This window comes from Symphodus melops (assembly GCF_947650265.1).
Source record: "Symphodus melops genome assembly, chromosome: 18".
NCBI classification, from domain to species: domain Eukaryota; kingdom Metazoa; phylum Chordata; class Actinopteri; order Labriformes; family Labridae; genus Symphodus; species Symphodus melops.
Window position 1 is genome coordinate 3751350 of NC_136708.1, and position 12254 is coordinate 3763603.

The 12254-nt window shown below is 45.6% G+C and overlaps 1 protein-coding gene across 1 annotated transcript in view; it reads right to left on the reverse strand.

The window, feature by feature from the left end:
- Window positions 1–12254, reverse strand: part of LOC306839101 (ubiquitin-conjugating enzyme E2 E2-like) — a 65673-nt gene that overhangs the window by 15741 nt on the left and 37678 nt on the right. The gene's annotated exons all lie outside the window — the stretch shown is intronic.

Below are 12254 nucleotides of genomic sequence, written 5' to 3' on the forward strand. Positions count from 1 at the left end.
CACGCAAAGAGGGTCTAATCCAATTCCATTTTCTATTGGAATTAAGCCAGATGCCCCTGTTGGTTCCTGTATTACTTCTACTTTCATCATTTACACACCAGATAAAGGCAGAGAGCGAGCAGGAAGAGAGGAAGTGTGTGTGTGTGTGTGTGTGTGTGTGTGTGTGTGTGTGTGTGTGTGTGTGTGTGTGAAAGAGAGAGAGAGAGGCACATAAATGTAAGATGAGAGCCTGAGTGGAGTCGCTCATGTGAAACAGCAGCCTGTTGTAAAGCACCAGGCCTCTGCAGACCTATTTCTTGTCAGCGTGTGTTTGGACACAGAGAGGAATTAGGGGAGCGGGCTGGAAGGAAAAGAAGCCGGCACGTTTTCCCTGCTCGGATAAAAATAGTCCGGAGAACGATCGCGCGATGAGGCCGATGGGAGGATGGGAGGGAAGCATAAATCGCTCCGCTCAGCGGGAGGCGGTGCCCTGATGTGACTCGGTGCAGAAATCTATGTTTGTGTGTCAGAGTCTGATGCTTGGAGAGCAGCAATGACAGATGGGGTTCAACCTCATTACAGTGGACATATTAATCCTTTATTATCACAACAGCGCCAGTCACTCAAGTACTAAACATAGAACAACAGCTTTTTGATGCAACGCGTGTAAAACTTGAACGATATCAACAGGCTTTAAAGCGATAAAAACAGGCTCAGAAACACGGTGCTGGATCATTTCTTGTCTCAGTGTGGTGTAGGAAATCAGGAGAGAGTGGGAAATGAAACGTGGAGTCAGTCTCAGGCAACTCAAGAGCTAAATCCTCTGCACATGCAGCGCACACAACCAAAGAGCTTGGCTCACAGTCGGCCCCCAATTTTTCCAAGAAAATGCAAGCAAACGTCGTCGCTCAAGCGAGACTTTTCCCTCTGCTCGTTCTCTCTGTTGGTGAAAGACACAAACTGCACGAGGCGCCAACAGGACCTGAGAATCATCCGTATTTGCAGCCCTGTGAAATTAAAAAGACCACCGCTGCTCTCTCTCTCTCTCTCTCTCTCTCTCTCTCTCTCTCTCTCTATGAGTCCACTTTACGACCGTAGAAAAGTAGAGGTGTATCGGCAGCTCACACTCAACAACGTTTATTATCATTTATTACGCACAACCGAGGTCCATGATTTATGTGCTCACACTATACGACCCCTCTGTTGGCCACGAGCTCACACTTGTCAATAGGAAACTCCCACACATGGAGGATGAGTTCACTTGTCTTCTATGTGCTCAAACACACGACGACAAAAACGCTCGCGCTCTCTCTAAGACACAACGGCACCGACGAACACAAGCGTACCAACTGTTAGATAACAACAAATATGCCAGCCGAACGTCCGCAGATACTTCTGCCAATGTTTCCTTCGTGTTGGGAGAAAAAGGGAAACGGATTAAAGAGGCATGCCTTCTGTTGCCACGGGGATTTTGACGCCGTCTGTCTGCCGGGAAAATCAGAGGAAAAAAACAGTCCCAGAGTCGGAGAATCCGCTCGTGGCTCCGCTCTCACTGTGAGAGTGTGCACAGTCATAGTATTCAGAGGGAACGTTCAAATCCTAATTGCTTGGAAACACTGGAACGTGTTTTTCCAAAGCAATACATTAGCGGGCGTAAGGAAAGCTCAAGTCGATAAATGCTGTTAATAATAGTTTCCCTGTGTATGCCCAAATAAAGGGATCCATTTCCTCTTTCCTTTAAGGAGAACTGTCTGTGTGTTCTGTTCATGTTAATGGAAAGCAGCATGTAGGAGAAACTGTTGGTGAGCCAAATCCACAAACGACCAGTGCTAGCCTCGAAAAATCAAGCTATTTGTCAAATCACATTTAAAAGCAGATGTTTGAATTTGCTCTCCAGGACACTTTGGGTCCACCAATCCCTGGTGTTCTCCCCGTACAGTTCCCACAGTCCCGCCTGCAGCATCTGGAAATATTTAAAGTCTGCCAGCACCGCCTCTGTTCCTGCAGCCTGGTACTGCTCGCTCCGGCAGGGAGACGGCGTTCTGGATCCACCAGAGAGGGGATCAATATCTCCTATCTTCTCCCGAAGCCTGTCAGCACGATGGAGAAAACAAAGCTCCAAGAGTCACCTCAGTCTCCACCGCTATTAAAGCATGGCATCACCACTGTGTTAATATTTAATAACTGAGAAGTTATCTTTTAGGATCCGAATGTGAAGCAGAGGAAAATATGTGCTGCTCATGATGTGAGCTGAAATGGGGGGGATGATGGATCCGGCTATTTCCCACGGTGTCAATTTCCACATTGAAGACATTAATAATGAGCCTGCAGCACTCCCGCTGGAGGACGACTATAATTAAGATGAGACTGCTTCCCCTCCCGCCACACACACACACACACACGCACACACACACGCACACACACACGCACACACACACACGCACACACACACACACACACACCAACTGTGACTGCCTCCTGCAGCCTCACAGTGACCAGTGGAAAAATACAAAAGCTGAGCTCACAAATGAACACATGAGCAACAGCCGGCGAGGAGGTCAACGGGCACGCCGTGTTCACGCCAGAACTCCAACGGAAACGTTGTCTCTTCGTCACTTTTTTAGGCCTCTCTGTCGAGTTACAACCGAGGTATGCAGACGAGCATCTCCGAACACCAGTCTCTCTCTCTGTGTGTGTGTGTGTGTGTGTGTGTCCACTATTGTTGCTGACTATGTCCATCCATTTATGCCCACAGTGTGCCCGTCTTCAGCAGGATAACACACCTCCTCATCATATCAAACTGGGTGCTTGAGCGTGACACAGAGTTCACTGTACCATAAAAGAGCTCTTTGGAGACGTTGTGGAGCGGCAGATTCCTGCAGCTGACAAATCTGCAGCGTTCAGTGCGATGCTGTGAAGTCAGCGCGGACCAAAATCCTTGGAGAAGTGTTTCCAGCACCTTGTTGAATCTTCGCCTGTGCATGCAGGGAACACTTCTTATTGCACATCTCTTCCAGGAATTCAAGCGTAGATCTTATTTTTGGACGACTGCAAGAAATTCAATATGATCTTTTTCTCACCATCGACTGCATCCAACAGCTTTACAACACAGCTCAGATCCCCGACCCCGACCCCTCCTTCTTAGACCGTTTTTCACCAGATCTTCCCTCTTTGGTCGCTCTTCCTGAAAGCTATTTTTACCCCAACGCAGCACTCGCACAAACACAAACGCAGGGCTTCATGAAAACAGGAACTTTCACTGGTGGATATGGGAGGGTTGAAACTGCAGCGGAGAAGAGCTCAGTGAGCAGGAATTAAAAAGTCTCTGCTTCAGCACAGAAACGCTGAATGTTACTGATGTTTAAACTGCGTGGGCGTGCGTCAGTCCTGGCTGAAATCGTAGCCGTAATGTCCTGTGACAGCTTGCTAGGACTTCACAGAGAAACGGCAGAATAGTGAGTGACCCAGGGTGGCGAACATGTCAGACTGCTTTTATAAACATTCATTTAGCAGAGAGAAGTCGAGCGCTCTTTCACACGTACTCCCTGCTCCACATTCAGGCACAGCAGCTGGAGGCTCGCTGTCCCACTGCAAGGCAGCTCCACACCAGTTGTTGTGTTGCTCCTTCACTTTTCTTCACACTCTTTGTTGACAGTTTGGATATCGACTCAGTGACGATAACGAAGGCTCACACGTAAAGGCCGTGTGTCCACCTGAGCGTATTGTTCTCCGTGAGAGGAAAGCCAGAGCTCTGCTCGTTTTTTGTGCGGCCCCTCCGAGCGCTGATGATGTCACTGGAACTCTTTTCCAAATTGATTTTTGTCTCCTGTGGATCGTTCCCTGCTGTACACTATGAGAGTCCTCCGTTTGATGCTCACACTTAAAGGGATACTTCACCCATTTGCATTAAGCTTTGCATCATTAGAGACATGGTAGTAGTGTTGAATGGTCGTGAATCCAGCCCTCATTTTGCCCTGAGACGAGAAAAATATGTTTTTCATTGCTTGAAAGTTTTCTTGCAAAAATCGTCATATTGCATCATGTAAAGAATAAAAAGTCTAGTTTCTCATGTTTTCATCCACTGAAGCTACAGAAATATAGTCCTGCATAAGGTGTCTGTTTCCTCTGCTGTGTATCCACCTGCAGCCAATGTAAACATTGCATCGCATCCAAATGTCTAATCGGCTGGTGGTGAAAACTTCTCGTCCTTGTTCGGATTAAATAAATCAATAATTCACCATTTCTAAAGAAAAACAATCAACGTACGTTTAGAAGTCTTACTGGATCTGCAAACCAGTTAGCTTATAGCTTGTAGCCTGAAGGCTCGCTCTGGTGTTCAGTGGGATCAGTGAGAGTGGCCTGCGGCGCAGTGCATTCTGGGAGTTGTAGTATTTGAATCAAATCAGTTTAAAATAGATTTTCCGCTTTTTCTCGGTCAAGAAGGCACCAAATAAAAAAAAAAATTCACATTTGTACCACACATATATGACCCAATTTCACTACAGATTCATGTCTCAATGGGTGTAGCACCACTTTAAAGAAGAAAAAAAACCCATCTGGTATAAAACGGTATAATACAGAGCAGTGTCAGTCATACAGCGGACGTTTCTAAGTGACTGTTGTTAAAGAGACATCACAGCCAGCGCTTTTCTGCATGAAAACAGAAATGACGGGGAGACACGGGGGCCTAAAAAAAGGTTTTAAAGGCAATTCTGGTAAACTTGTAATCAGGCGTGTGCAGTTATCAGACTAAATGATTCAAGATGTCACCCCCATCTTTTACACCTCTTTGCTGCAAAGAGTAAATGAATTTGTCACGCAGACAGGCTGTTTATGAGTTCCTACCTGAGAGACTTTCAGGAGTTCAAAATAGAAAAAACAACACCTAAAGCAAAGAAGATGTCACCTGCAGTTCAAGTCTCTTTGTTGAGAGTGTTTTCCGTATCCTTAAACATGCATTAGTGCTCTAAAGATATATGACACGACTGTAAAGGGAATCCTCCTCATTCTGAGGTCTAGTTTCCTCGTTCAGCACTGAGCGGTAGCACAGCCTGCTTGGGACCGACTACATCTCTAAGAAGTCACATAAAGGAAAACTATCTCCTAAAATCTCTGTGCTGTGTGGAGACCAGCTGAGCAGCATTCCACTGCTGCACACACACACACACACACACACACACACACACACAGAGTAACACACTGTGGTGTTTATGGGGGGGGGGGGGGGCTGCACAAACAGGACTGTTTGCAGTTCAAACAAAGCACTCAAACACACAACGAGCTAAAGGACAAACCGATGAGCAAGCGTGCTGAGCTTCATCATCCTCTCTCTCCTCGGGCTGACAAACACACAAACACGACCGGGAAGGACTGAGATCTCTTCAAGGACGCACAGTGCTGTCTCTTGACCTTCATCGCTTCGCAGGGATTGGCTGACAATTGTTTGTTGTTGAGAAAGAGAGAGAAAAAAAAAAGTGGTCGGCAAATAAGGCCAACAATCAGACATGTTAGTTCTTTCCTTCTCCACTCGAACGTAAAGGTGGAAGACGTCCAAGAGGCTTTTCTAACTCCACCAGTTTCCCCTTCTTTCTCACAGTCCTCGCCTCCTCGCCATGTTTACCCGTTTGCAGCTTCCTGTTTGGTGCTCGGGAAACGGCTCCAATTAGTAGTTGACAAAAGGCATGTCGCTGAAAAACACAATTTGAAGAAGACAAGACTGAAGACCTGTGAAAACATTTAACATGTTTGATTTTATCGGAACGTCAAGATGACCATAAAAAATAAAAAAACAGCCAGCTGAGATTGAGTTTTATGACTAACGTAAACCAAACGAGGAGCATCACGAGAGCACATCCAAACTCAGGGAAAACTCTCAAATGGACTTTGTGTCTGTGACTTTGAAATATCTTCTGTCCTGTATTCAAACAGCCTTCGTTTCAGCTGCTCCCCTTGATTGGAGTTTACAGCGGCAGCCTCTGTGACCTCTGCTTTCATTGGCATCATTTATCATTTCCCCCTGCGGCTGTATCAATGATTTCTTTAGCTAATCAATTCAGCTAATGAGGCTGAGTGACAGAGAGGAGCCCCGACTGTCCATCTCTGTCGAGTCATATGAAGCCACGGGCTTTGTGGGGGGACTCGGGGTTTCTGCAATTCTGACAAACAAAAATAAAGAATTGGAGCAGTTTCCTGTTTGTAATGAAAACCTATAATCAGGTCAGACACATCTATTAACACACTGATGGGAGAGGCTGCGATGTAAAGTGACTAATCTCATTCATACGCCGTGACGAAAGCAGCAGGAGCAACTCGGGGTTCAGTGCAGCTACAGGTGTCATGTAGCTGCAGGAGCAGGGGATCGAACCCCCGACCGTCCGGATGAGAGACGACTGACTCACCCAGCTGAACCACAGCGGATGAAAACATGTCTGAATGTTTTCTTCAAAGTTTCTTCGTTGTCGAGTATCCAAAGCCGTATCTCTCACAAAATATTTCTCCCTTCAGGGTTTAAAGAAACAAAACGTAACTCTCCGTGTATTTGCTCACATTGCGTTTTTGATGCATTTACTTCACCCTCAACACACACACACACACCTACCTACACACACACGCACACACACACTCTGTTATTATTGTTCAAAGTACCTCAGCCATGTTGCTATGCTCAAGGGCAATGCGCAAATGTCAGTGACTCACCAGGGAGTGAGAGAGGCCACACCACACAAAGCTACTGCAAACAGGTAAATAAAGAGAGAGAGAGAGAGAGAGAGAGAGAGAGAGAGAGAGAGAGAGAGAGAGAGAGAGAGAGAGAGAGAGAGAGAGAGAGAGAGAGAACCACTGACAGGAAGAACAGGATGTGGACATGCAGATGTTGTTTACACGTGTCTGAGGTTGTTTGTTTAAACGATGGGGGTGTGTTCGTTTAGCTGACTGACTGATTAAATCTGTCAGTTCTACAACCTGGATGTAAACAAGCACAGCGAGCATCTCGTTGGAGCAGCGTGTCAGACACTTTTCTGAACTAGAAAGAAAGGACATAAAGACCTTTGCAGGCTGTGTGTGGTCAAACTGCCTCATAATGACTGTGGGTGCTAGCACGGCTAACGTTAGCCATGATCTGCAAAGCAAACAACGTTTACCAGCGGACTAGTTAAAACTTAATTGTGAGTGTTTTCTAAACTTTGGGTTTAGTTGGCTCGTGAATATGAATGTGTGTTTAATCAAATTTTTAATTAGTCCCCTTATAGCGTCCCTAGTTTAACTTAAAGTTTTTAAACTGTGCACGTTCACCACCCTTAGATACAGGTTGTGTTCCTGTTTCATTCAAACACAAAAGTGGCAGCATGACGTGCTTCAGAGCACTCGACTATAAAGGCTTTATAACTTAGTAGAAATTCATTTTGACTGATACAGAAGGAGGAGCAAAAAACTAAATGAGCTACGAACAAACTAACCAAACCAAAAACAAACAACAGACCTAACCATTAAAGCTGTCTCCCTTTGTCCTCAGTTTGGACTTGAGGCTGCCACTCCAACAAAAAAACCCAAAAAACATTAAGGTTGATTTAAAGGAAACTTTAAACATTCAAAAGGAATGTTCTGGAAATATTTCAATGCCGGGTTCACAGCCGGCACTTCTGGAAAACTCTGATTAACAAACACGGTCTCAGGTGTAAAAAGAGACGGGACATCTGGTTGAAGAGAGCCAGTGAGAGGAAATCCAACAGAACAGTTTCACTGTGTCAGATTTTACTGATCAAGTTCACACAGCACTCGATGACAGGCAGGGCAAAGGTGAATCATTATGGAGTATATATACTCAGGTAAGACTGAAACAGACAGGCCAGCAGGAAGTTGTCAGGCTCCCGTTTGCTGCAGTAAGATACTGGACCAAAGAGAAGTGGAAACCATGAAACCAGACAAACCAGCATGGATGACTAATCCCTTCTCCCATTCCAGAGTACAAACTGGATTAAAACCTCACGACAAATAATACAGCTAAACACAGACTCAAATATGTTCCCCTGACACACTTCAAGAACCTCCCACAGCATTATAAAAGAAGCCATTTGTCTGAAACCATCTCTCCCAAAGGGCCCGGGGCTTTCAATCATATAAGAGCCTATTTGCTCAGCTCTCATCACTCCACACAAGCCGGGTGCAAATGAATCCAGGCTTGTCGAAACCCATGGCGTTTCACTCGTGGAGGAACAAAGGATTAGTGATTTGCTGACCCTGCTCCTCAATTATGGTTTGTGCTGCGCTGATTCCCCTCGCTGACCAGCCAATCAGTCACTTCTTTCACTGATGAGCCCGGCTGCCAATTCAACATGCTCAATCAAGTCGCAGAAAATGACCAACCGGTGCCAATGGTTGACTGAAAACAACAAAACTATAGGGCCCTACATCCTCTCTGACGGCCAGACTTGAACAAATTGCCAACCATCAGCCTGATGTGTTCGGACCCTCGAGTCTAAGTTCCATCAGACGCTCGTTCAGTCAGGCAGCAGAGCTGATAGGATATTACTTAAGTCAGTGTGCGTGCCTTCGCTGGCTCCTCTGCTCTGTGTATCAGCTCCCTCAGTCCGGAGCCCTCCGCGGCAGATGCGAAAGGCCTCTATTCCTGCAGGATGCCCGAGCAACAGCGCGTTCATTTACCGCAGAGAAGATCGACAGGAAGTGAAACATTAAAACATCCGGGGGGGGGTTTTTTTCACAATAAAACACTCCGCTACGACTGTATGTTTGTTTGTTGATGCATTTAAACGTATGATGTCGAGCTGTCGCAGTGGAATCTGTAAAATTACGTCTGTCGAATACGTCTCTTGAAATGAGTTGACTCAGTGGAAGCACTCACTCAGCTTTCAGGACTTTCTACCAGCTCTCACTGAGAGACTGAGAGGGATGCAGGTATTGACTGACAACAAGCCAGTATAATTAAACTATAAATCTCTGGGGGTTGTTCTTTGCCAGCTCGTAGGATTTTAAAGTCAAATTAGCAAACACTAACCAGCATCAAGACATCAGTTCTCTTAATGAAGGGTAGACTCAAGCTCACTGGAAATGAGCCATTCAAAAAAAAAAAAAAAAAAAGCTCCTGGAAGAAGAGAGCGGATTTAATCCTCTTGAGATAAAAGCTCTTTTGATTCCTTTGTTGCTCGAGCTAAAAGGGCTAAGTGTTGGCTTGCGCAGGCCTTTGTCCCTCTTCACTCGGTTCAGCTTTACATCCACAAAGCTCAAGTTCACCGGGAGCAAAGGTGACGAGTGGAGGCGACAGGAGGGCTGAGACGAGGGAGGTCGACCCCGGTGTAACTCGAACACCCTCTAACCCTTTGAATCAGCACTAAACCAATTACTCTTCCCCATTGTCTTTGACACGTTGCCTGGCAACGCTACATCCCCGCAGTGATTCTGTGCATCTGTGTGTGTGTGTGCATTTTGTGTCACAAAAAAGGGATTTCCATGGAAACAACAACAGCAGTACAGGCAGACACAACCGCACGCTGCTCCACTCACCTGACACCTGTTATAGGTCAGAATGGATGAAACATAGAGGCCAATAAAAGAACAAATTCACCTCTCGTTATGGCTCATAATCTCTAAAAAAAAACAAAGGTCCTCCAGGGGCAAATCAACAAACATTAAGCTATTGAATTAGCCGACAAGCTCATATGAAAGGAAATGAGACACAGACGACTTCCTAAATGTTTGTGACAGCTCACGGGCAGACGCTGAATCTAATACGCTCCCTGCACGCTCGTTCTAATGATGCCTCAAATAAGAAGTGAAATTTGCATCAATATAAAGCAGTTGGAAATGAATTTGGCTGTTCAGACTTTGTGCATGATTTGCTGTGATGGCGAGCACTGACAGTGCAGAGCGGCAAAGCTAATCGTTCTTAAACTGCCTCATCTCTCGTCTTCATGAAACGTCCCGATCACATTTGTTTGGTCACAATCATTTCATACACCACAGCTTAACGAGGCAAGGCGGCATATTTCAAAGCCCCCCCCCCCCCCAAAAAAAGCATCTACAAGACACTGACACTCGCTTTTCTCACTTAGCACAGCGTGCTAGCTTGTTGTACAAAGTAGAGATAACCAAGTTTTAATAACATCCACATCCTTGATGGAAATGTTGAGCTTTGACATACGTGTCAACAAAGCCGGAGAAAAGCCTTTTTTTCCCCCCCCATCTCACCAGGAACCGTTTGGTGACGATCCCGAGTGTTTGTGCTGCTACTCAATATAAAGCACCACACTTCAGTTTGTCCATCTTCAATACAAAAGCACTAAATGTTTGCAAGGCGGAAACTAAATGAATGAAATATTGCACAGACGCAGCGTGGAGTGTAAGAGATAAATAAACACCAGGGACAGTTACTTTGCTCTAAAGTAAACGCATGTTCAATTAAATACCCTGGGCTGTGTAACAACCATGAAACCATATATTATGAGTTTTGCTGTAAAAACATGAAATCATTGTGTTGGCTTGATGAATGGACTTGCTTGTGTTTCCTCTCACTGTTGGGAATACGTCTCCCCTGCAGCCTATAATGTTGCACCCACAGTTATAATTTCAGCAAATGATAAGGTTGGATGTGAGTCATTTCTCCCTCATCTTCTCACACATTCAGCCACTAAAGGGAGCCAAATGTGTTTATGATAACCTTTACCGCCGCTGTATCCATTAATGGCTCCCATTACAGTCCAGAAACGGTCATTCATTAACATCCCTCCACTGGCTGTGAGGAAATACAGCATATTATGTCAAAACAGAGAGGGAGAAATATGACGGAGAGGAAGGGGAAACGAGACTAAGAGTGGATCAAGGTTTGGAGATGATTGGCTTTCTGAGTATGAAAGGCGAAAGAAGTAGGCGGCGAGTATACGCACATCCTGTAGGCACAGGCAGGCAGGGCACAAACAGCCTTTTCCCTCCATAAATGATCATCTCTGGTCGAGACGTCGTCATAGTGATGGAGAAGAAACTTTTTTGTGGCGAGTGTGTGCAGGTGTACCTTCTGTTTCAGTGTATGAACCGCGAGAATCATAAATCACAAATCACAACGACTGCTTCATCATTTATGCGTCCACATACGTTCGCTAATGTTCGGAAAAAGTGTTTCATGTACTGCCGCTCCATGCAGGCTCTCTCGTCTGTATCTCTAACGCTCGAAGAGAGAGGGGAAAAAAAGGGTCCCCACGTGTGCCAAGTCTGATCTGATTGGTTGGCCGATCTGCTCTCTCATAATTCGGCTTTGTTCTTGGATATGTCCCGCCCCTTTTACCATATTGGGAACGCTACTGCTATTGGAAAGAGTCCATCACTGTTAACCAATCACATTCATACACCGCTGACGAAGCAGCAGGAGCAACTTGGGGTGAAGTGTCTTGCCGAAGGACACATGGAGCTGGTGATTGAGAGAGGACAGACTCTGCAGCCGCCCTGTTAGAGGACTGCTCAGATACGTTATAAGAAGCTGAAATCCACTGCAACCACTCAGGGAAGTTTGAGTGTTAGAGACTGAGACAGATCCCCCCCCCTCCCCCAAGGACAACGTTTGCTTTGATTTGCAAAAAGCACTTTAAGATCCTGACGATAAATACGCGGTTGCTCCATTTGCTGAATCTGTTTCTGAAATCTTCAAAAGAAACAAGTTATGAAAGTCAGCCCTGAGAGGGAATATCCGGACGCTCTTGGTCTCTCCGTATTGGTCCTCATAAAAATCAGACTGGTTCCAGTGTGATATTCTTTTAGTCTTTTTTTTTTTTTTTTTTTAATCAAAAAAGAACTCTTTCATCTTTTGCTAAATGTCTTCAGTGAAACTTCTTTGATCTTGTTCTTAAAAACGGAGGGCATACAGCTGCATGCTGCAGAGAGGATGGGAGATTATGAAGCTGCATGTGAAGGTAGCATTGTGTTGACAGCGAACTAAATCCAGCGTCACCACAGTGAGCTGTGCGCTGAGGTGACGCCCGTGTTTAGAATGCATTCAGCTCTGCTTCCAGCTCCGCAGCTACCAGCAAGAAAGGCTTTGACTGAACGTGTTGAGACGCCGCTCGAGGTGAGAGCTTACAATTTAAATTATTCTGCAGAAGTCGAGGAGCGACAGGCGACCAAACTGAACACAAACTCAGCCTGTTCTCCATCTTCAGACAAAAACAATCTTTGACACTTTTCACTACATTTCAGCGCTGAGGAACGAGCCGACACATTTTAGTCTTTAACTCGGCTTCTGTCCGCTGGAGGACCAGAGTCGAGCCGTGTGTGTG